General features: G+C 38.5%; 1 pseudogene; it reads left to right on the top strand.

Moving 5' to 3' along the window:
* The first annotated feature begins 1,027 nt into the window (after positions 1-1,027).
* LOC101700186 (zinc finger MYND domain-containing protein 11-like) lies at positions 1,028-3,275 on the top strand (annotated as a pseudogene).
* Positions 3,276-9,300: the final 6,025 nt, after the last annotated feature.

The following is a 9,300-nucleotide window of genomic DNA, read 5'->3' as shown; positions in this document are numbered from 1 at the left end:
GGATTAATATGAGAAAATGGAAAAACAGGAACAAAATCTTTGTAAATAGGGAGGACTGGAGGGGTTGAAGGGAGGGCTGGGCAAGGGTGAAAAATAAGAACCAAGAGAGACTATGTAAAGGTGCAAATTTCCAATGATGAATGTCATTATATTGTCTACCTAAAATGTACCAATGATTAGAATGAATAATCGATAATGTAAAATAGGAAGATAAGGTCCAAAGGGGTAGGGGTAGTGGGAGGGGCAGGGGAAAGGAAAGACGGGAAAGGAAAAAATGCTGAGAAATGGAAAAAATGGCAATAAAGTCTTTGTAAATAGGGAAGGGTGGAGGGGGTGAAAGGAGGGCTAGGAATGGGGAAAATATAAGAACCAAGATGCATTATGTAAAGGTACAATTCCCAATGAGAAATGTAATTGTGTTGTATACCTACAATGTACCAATAAAGGAATTTAATACAAAAAAAAAAAGACGAAAACAAAAGGGGAATACTGAAAGCAACAAGAAATGAATGCCTTGTCACATCCAAGGACTCCCCAGTGACATTTTAGCAGATTTCTTATCAGTCACCTTGTAGGCCAGAAGGCAGGGGGTTGATATGTTCAAGATGCTGAAAGGAAAACAAAATCAGCTAAGAATTCTATGTCCAACAAAAATGAGGGAGAAATTGAAACATTCACAGAGCAAGAAAAGCTGAAGAAGCCATTACTACTAGTACCGCAAGACATGTGAGCATAAGTTCTGAATGAATCAAGAAGATGCTACACAGGAAGGTGAAGCCATATGAAGTAGTAATGTTATCTGGGAAAGGTGAATATATGCGCATTATAAGAGCTAGCATTCTTGTGAGATTTTGGTTCGTAGTTCTTCTAGTTTTTATGATTTAAGAGGCAAATACATGAACATAATAATTGGTCTAGGTTTGGGGATACACAATTGATAAAGGTATAATTTTTACGTCATTAAAAGGGTAAAAGAGCCCCCCTGCCCGGCACCACACTGGGCAATGGCAGCAGAGCCAGAGCATAATACTAAAGAAGTAAACAGGTCATGGCACGTTTAACAAAAAGGCGACAGGCAGATGCAAAAGCTATCCAGCATCTTTGGGTAGCAATGAGATTATAAGGAAACAGAAGCAAATTGCCAACACTGACCGAATTACAAAGGTCAAATCCCAGTTAGAAAATGTGACCTCTGACCTCTTGTGACATGTTTGGCATTGACATTTCTGAGTTCTGTTGCTTCAGACACACATAAGCCCAAACTGTATATGTCTCGAGTCGACGGTATGCATCCAAAAGAGACCACCCATCAGCTAAGCTTAGCTGTGAAACATGGTCTTATTGTTGAAACTCTAACAGCGGGATGCAAAGGTTCAAAAGCTTGTATTGAACAAGAAGGATATTGGTTGCCAGGAGATGAGATTGCCTACAGTATGCAGCCTTTCTCCAGGACAGCAACCCCAAACAAGGACTGGGAAACAGAAAATCATGACAGGTATTGTTTTGAATGCCATTTGCCTGGAGAGGTGTTGGTACGTGGCCTATGTTTTTGTGTGTATCATTCCAAGTGTTCGTCTGTTGAGTTCAGTCTTAGAGACAGCAGTAGTCACTGGCAGTGCCCAGTTTGGAGGAGCATTAAGAAGAAGAATACAAATAAACAGGAGGTGGGCACATACCTGAGGTTCATTGTCTCCCGAATGAAGGAGAGGGCTATAGACCTTAATAAGAAGGGGAGGGACAATAAACACCCAATGTACAAGAGGCTAGTGCATTCGGCTGTCGATGTTCCCACCATATAAGAGAAAGTGAATGAGGGGAAATATCAAAGTTATGAAGAATTCAAGGCTGACGCCCAGCTGCTTCTCCACAACACAGTGATTTTCTATGGAGCAGACAATGAGCAAGCTGACATTGTAAGAATGGTATATAAAGACACGTGTCATGAGCTGGATGAACTACAGCTTTGCAAGAACTGCTTCTATTTGTCAAACGCTCGTCCGGACAATTGGTTTTGCTATCTTTGTATACCTAACCATGAGCTGGTTTGGGCTAAAATGAAAGGTTTCAGGTTCTGGCCAGCGAAAGTCATGCAGAAAGAGGACAATCAAGTTGACGTTCGCTTTTTCGGCCACCACCACCAGAGAGCCTGAATTCCTTCTGAAAACATTCAAAATATCACAGTCAACATTCACCAGCTGCATGTGAAGCGCAGTACGGGGTGGAAAAAGTCCTATGATGAGCTGGAACTGCACCAGCGCTTCCTTCATGAAGGAAGATTTTGGAAGTCTAAGAATGAGGACTGAGGGGCGGGATTTAGCTCAGTGGTTTTGCCGCCTGCCTTGCAAGCGTAAGGACCAGAGTTCCATCTTTGGTACCAAAAAAAAAAAAAAAAAAAAAAAAATAAGAATGAGGACCGAGGTGAGGAAGAGGCGGAATCCAGTATCTCTTCTACCAGTAATGAGCAGCTAAAGGTCACTCAAGAACCAATAGCAAAGAAAGGAAGACGTAATCAAAGTGTGGAACCCAAAAAGGAAGAACCAGAGCCTGAAACGGAAGCAGTGAGTTCTAGCCAGGAAATCCCCACAATGCCTCAGCCAATCGAGAAGGTGTCAGTATCAACACAGACTAAGAAGTGGCTGCACTGGAGCACCCAGACTGCCAGTGATGGGGTCTGTAAGAGCATGTGCCATGACAAGTACACCAAAAATTTTCAATGACTTTAAAGACTGGATGAAATCAGACCACAAGTGAGAGACAGAGAGAGTTGTCCGTGAAGCTCTGGAAAGCTGAGTTCTGAAATGGAAGAAGAAAAAAGGCTGTAAATAAAGCTGTAGCAAACATGCAGGGTGAGATGGACAGAAAATGCAAGCAAGTAAAGGAAAAGTGTAAAGAAGAATTTGTAGAAGAAATGAAGAAGCTAGCCACCTAACACAAACAGATAATATCTCAGACCAAGAAGAAGCAGTGGTGCTACAACTGTGAGGAGGAGGCCATGTACCACTGTTGCTGGAACACGTCCTACTGCTCCATCAAGTGCCAGCAGGAGCACTGGCATGCGGAGCACAAGCGCACCTGCCACCGGAAACGATGAAGCCGGCTCCACACCGCCCGCCTGACGAGTACGCCTCAGACACAGAGGCTTTTGTTTCCAAGAAGCCAAAATTGTTTAGATTTTGCTTCCCATTTTGCACCAGCCTTTAAACACTTTTCGTGAAGAAATTTTGCACAGTAGTTTAAATCTTTTGTTAATGCTCCTCGAGTTTTTCAGGGGGTAAAAAGTAACATCAGTGTAGGGTATTATTATTATTATTATTATTTATTTTTTTGGTACCAGGGAATTGAACTTGGGTCCTTGAGCTTGCGCAGCAGTGGCAGAACCACTGAGCTAAATCCCTGGCTCCTAGGGTATTATTTTAAATAAATTTTAATTGAGAATTTGTTGCATTTTCAGCAAATTTTAAAACATTTTTAGGTTTTACAGAGATTTTAATCTTTAAAAAAAACAACAGGTGAATACAAGTGAGTTTAACAAAGAAACGTTTAGAATAGATCTGAATGTAAGAACTACAGAACTGTTTCAGAATAAAACATACTACCTTGATGTGACGTATCTTCCTTAACCGTGTTGAGCTCGTCTGGTTCAGGTTAATTCACTGTTCAAAGACATTATCTGTTGGTCCTGCCAGTGGGTATGTGACTGAATTTAGGGAACAGGGTTGACACAGCAGGGCTAGTCCTGCGTATTTTTTCTTAAATATTTCCCAATTGTGTTTTTCATTATTTCTTTTCAATATATAACTTTTATAAGAAATTATTAGCTTTGACCTTGTAGTTTAAAATTGCAGGGAACTGGGGTAATCTTTTACTGAGCTAGATCTTAGAGAAAATGAATATTTAAATTTTAAAGTTTACACATTTCATCTTTGTCCTAATATGAGTGCTTGTAATAAAATAAACAACAAAAAATAAAAAGCCAAAAACTACCTTTATCCATATGTGAAATTATAGACGAGGCATACAAATTTCTTCAATGCTTCCCTCCCCTTCCCTTCCCAATATTATCCTAACTGCCTATTATCTGGTGTCACTTCTTGTATGTAAGTTAATACTAAAAGGAAAGAAAGCACTTAAGTTTCACAGAAGCCGTTATGTTTGTATTAATGGGTCATTGCCTACTAATGAACTCCATCACTGTACACAGAATGAAGAATAATGCATGTTAATTTTCTTGTAGTAAAGATCCCGTGATTTGTAAAAAGTCTGTACTTTGTGGAATGTCTGGATTAAGAAGCATTACCAGGGCCGGGGATTTAGCTCAGTGGCTTCACCTTCTGCTGCGCAAGCACAAGGATGGGAGTTCGATCCCCGGTACCAAAAAAAAAACCCAAAACGTTTTCTCCAGGTTTGTTAGGGTCACTCTAAAGATGAAAGTGTAAGTCAGTCTTCTGTGAAACATCGTCCATCCAATCCCGATGCTGTCGCAGATGGTGATGACACAAGTTAATTGACAAACTACTGCCAGATGGTGCGCAATCTTTTGTACAACCTGCCCGGCAGCCCCATTTCCCACAACTACCTACCAGGTTCCGTAGTTCATCGCCCCTCCTCGCCACTGTGCAACGGGCCCGGTCGCCGAGGTGCCGTGGCGCAGATGGAGAGTCATAACCAAGAACACTTAACCTTCTTTGATTGTTTTTCAAGTTTTAAAACTTCGATCCACCCCATGAGAGCAAGTTATTGTGGAAATATTTTTGGTGTAAAATCATTCCAGAGTATGTAATATTTAACCGATAGCTGCATGACAGTGAGATTTGTGTTATTTTGGCTTTTTTGTCTCTGTTGACACGGTTGCACATTTCCAAGTTACTATAGTGTGAAAACTGTGTGTTAAAAAAAAAACACAATTAAAAAAAGAGATTGTGGCCTGGTAAAGTTCTAGGTAAAATTACAATTGATTGTTTTAGGAATCATTATTAAAATTTTCTGCAATCATAAAGCTATATCAAGGTGTTGAGCTTAGCCACTATGCACATTGTAATTATTCATTGTGGCTGTCCAGTTCTATAACGCATTCTGGCATTTTGTAAGCTGCTCTGACTAGCAATATACAGATTTGTTTAATGTGTTAACATTGGTTAATAAATGTATTTAAAAAACTGAAAGAAAAGGGGTAAAAGAGGTAAAGATGTAGCTGTACAGGAGCAGAATTTTTGTATGCTATTAAAGTTAAGTTGGCACAAATTACAATTAAAGTGTTATAACTTTAGTATATTAAATATAATTCCTAAAACAACACAGAAAATAGCTCTAGAATATATATAAATTAAGAAGTGATATTAAAATTTTCTCTATAAAAATACACCTGAAAGAAGACAGTAATTCAGAAAATGGGCAAAAAAGCTGAAAGTTCTTTAGAAACAAACAGTATGATGGCAAAAATTATTCCATACTTGCATAGTAAGTACTCTAAGCATAAATATATTACATGTTCCAATTAAAGGATCAGATTTTTAAAAAGTGATCCAAATATATGCTGTCTGTAAGAATTATTTTAGATCCAAGTATACCAACAGATTGAAAGTGAAATGGTGACAAAAGAATTCCATAAAAATAGTAATCAAAAGTAGTCAAGGGAGGCTATGTGTATATCAGATAAAATAGACTTTAAATTAAAAACTATGATAAGAAACAAAGATGGGAACTATATATTGATAAAATGGTCAATATAGAGCCCAAAAACATAACAATCATAAACATTTATCTATCTAATTACAGACCATCAACATATATGAAACAAAAATTGATGGAATGGAAGAGAGAAATAGTTTTACAGTAACAGTTGGACATTATTGTCTATTTTCGATTATGGATAGAATAACTAGAAAGAAGTTAAGTGAGGAAACTGCGTACTTGAGTAACACCATAAACAAACTAGATCTAACAGACATAAACACACCAGGAACATAATGCACATTTTTTTTCTCAGGTACACATGTGACATTCTCTCATAAAACATATGTTAGGTGGTAAAACAAGTCTCAACAGATTCTACAAAGATATCACGCAAAGAATCTTCTCCAACTACAATGGGATGAAGTTAAAAATCAATAATGGAAGATTGGAAGACATATTTGTGGGAATTAAACAAGATACTCTTAAATTACCATTTGTCGAAAGAGAAAAATACAAAGAAAACTAGATAATACTTACAGATGAATGATAAAATCCAACATACACAAATTCAAGAGGGAAACCTATAGCTACAAATGCTCACATTAAAAAAGAAGGTTAGGCATGGTGGTACACTCTTGTAGCCTCAGCTACTTGGGAGGTCATGGCAGGAGAATTGCAAGTTTGAGGCCAGTCTGGGCAATTTAGCAAGATCTTGTCTCAAAATAAAATAAAATAAAATACCTGGGTGTGGAGGTGCGTCCCTCTAATCTCAGCACTCTGGGAGGCTGAAGGAAAAAGGTTATAAATTCTAGCCTAGGCTGGGGGCATCAGTGACTTGAGACCCTTTCTCAAAATAAAAACAATTTAAAAGGGGTATAGCTCAATGTGAAGGCTCTGGGTTCAATCCTTGGTACCAGAAAAAAAAAGCACTACCTTAGTGGCCGAGTACTTGCCTAGCATGGCCAGGGCCTTGGCTTCAATCACTAGTAAAAGAGAAAAAAGGAGAAGGGAAGAAGAGAAGGAAGAAGAGAGATATCAAATCAACTACCTATCTTTACATCTTGAGGCTCTAGAAAAAGAATAAATGGAAACTAAAGCTAGCAGAAGAAAGGTATCATAAAAATTAGAGCAAGGACAAAATAAAGGAGACAAAAACAATAGTGAAAAGCAATGAAACTAAAAGTTGGTTCTTTGAAAAATTCAACAATTTTTTAAATTAAATTATTTTATTGGTACATTGTAGGTATACAACACAATTACATTTCTCATTGGGAATTGTGCCTTTACATAATGCATCTTGGTTCTTATTTTTTCCCCATTCCTAGCCCTCCCTTCACGCCCTCCACTCTTCCCTATTTACAAAGACTTTATTGCCATTTTTTCCATTTCTCAGCATTTTTCCTTTCCCTTCTTTCCTATCCCCTGCCCCTCCCACTACCCCTACCCCTTTGGACCTTATCTTCCTATTTTACATTATCGATTATTCATTCTAATCATTGGTACATTTTAGGTAGACAATATAATGACATTCATCATTGGAAATTTGCACCTTTACATAGTCTCTCTTGGTTCTTATTTTTCACCCTTGCCCAGCCCTCCCTTCAACCCCTCCAGTCCTCCCTATTTACAAAGATTTTGTTCCTGTTTTTCCATTTTCTCATATTAATCCCATTCCCTTCTATCCTTTCCCCTAGCCCTCCCACTTCCTTCCCCTTTGCCCCTTTTCTTCCTATTTCACATTACCTATTATACATTTAGTCCTTATTTACACTTTCAGTTTCTCACACCAGAGAAAATATTCTGTATTTATACATGTGTGTCCTATTTATTTCACTTAAGAGTATTGCCTCAATGTGCATCCACTGAGCTATAAATGTCTCTAATTTCTCATTTTTTAATGGCTGAGTAGTACTCCATTTTATAAAAAACCCCACACTTTCTTTATCCAGTCTCCAGTTGATGGGCTTTTGGGCTGTTTCCAAGTTTTATATATTACAAACTGTGCTGCTATGAACATGGGTGCACATATATCACTGTGGTATGATTCTTTTAATTCTTTGGGAAGATCCCTAGCAGTGGAATAGTGGGGTCAAATGGGACTTTCAGTCCTCGTTCTTTGAGGTATCTCCATACTGATTTCCACAGTGCTTGCACCAGTCTACACTTCCACCAGCAGTGGAGCAGGGTTCCTCTTTCCCCACAGCCCCGCCAGCATTTGTTATTGGTTGATTTCATGATAGCAGCCATTCTTTCTGGAGTGAAGTGGAATCTCAGCGTTGGTTTCATTTGCATCTCTCGAATGACCAGTGATGTTGAACATTTTTTCATGTATTTATTTGCTATTTCTACTTCTTTGTCTGAGAAATGTCTGTTCATTTCAGAGGCCCATTTTTGGATTGGGTCTTTAAATTTGGGAGGTCTGATCTTTTTAAGTTCTTTATAGATTCGAGAGAGTAGACCTTTGTCTGAGGAAGAGCAGGTGAAGGTTTTTTCCCACATTGTGGGTTGTCTCTTCACACTGCTGGGGGTTTCTCTTGCTGTGCAGAAGCCTTTTAATAAGAAGAGATCCCATTTGTTGATTGTTTGTGCTAGTTCACGGGGAACTGAGGTTTTGTTCATAAAATGTTTTCCTACACCCATGTCTTCAAGGGTTCTACCTAACCTCTGTTCCAACTGGTTTAGAGTTTCTATTTTAATATTTAGATCTTTAATCCATTTTGATTTTAGTTTAGTGCATGGTGAGAGATATAGGTCTAGTTTTAATCTTTGGCAAGTTGAAGCCCAATTTTTCCAGCACCATTTATGAAAGAGGCTATCTTTCCTCCAGTGAGGGTGTTTGGCTCCTTTGTCGAAGATGAGATGGCTGAGTGTGTCTGGCATTGTTTCTGCATCTTCTAATCTGTTCCACTGGTCCTCAGGTCTGTTTCTTTGCCAGTACCATGCTGTTTTTATCACAGTAGCTTTGTAGTAGAGTTGCAGGTTGGGGATTGTGATACCCTCTGCCATGTCTCTGTTACCTAGAATTGCTTTTGCTATTCTGGGTCTCTTCTTGTTCCAAATGAATTTTTGGATTGTTTTCTCAAGGTCCATGAAGTATGCTGCTGGGATCTCAATTGGAATTGCATTAAACCTATATAGCAGTTTTGGAAGTATGGCCATTTTCACTCTATTAATCCTTCCTACCTAGGAGCAGGGGACATCTGTCCATTTTCTGATATCATCTTCAATCTCTCTTTTCAGAGTGCCATAGTTTTCAGAGAAGAGGTCTTTGATTTCTTTCGTTAGGTTGATTCCTAGGTATTTCAGTTTTTTGGATACTATTGTGAAAGGAATTATTTGCCCTATTTCTCTCTCAGTGAGTCTGTGTCATTTGTGTAGAGGAAAGCTATTGATTTTTGTGTGTTGACCTTGTAACCAGCTACTTGACTGAATTTGGTTATTAAGTCTAGGAGACTTTTGGGGGAGTTCTTGTGGTCTTCTATATAGAGTGTCATGTCATCTGCAAACAATGACAATTTGAAAATTCAACAATATTGACCGTCTTTTATCTAGATGAACTAAGGGAAAAACAATTACTAGAATTACCAAAATCATAAATGAAAGCAAGCATATTACTACAGAATCTAC

This window comes from Heterocephalus glaber, unplaced genomic scaffold (assembly GCF_053883595.1).
Source record: "Heterocephalus glaber isolate CG9 unplaced genomic scaffold, H.glaber_assembly_v1.0 deba00000594, whole genome shotgun sequence".
NCBI lineage: Eukaryota > Metazoa > Chordata > Mammalia > Rodentia > Bathyergidae > Heterocephalus > Heterocephalus glaber.
This window is presented reverse-complemented; position numbering and strand designations above follow the sequence as displayed.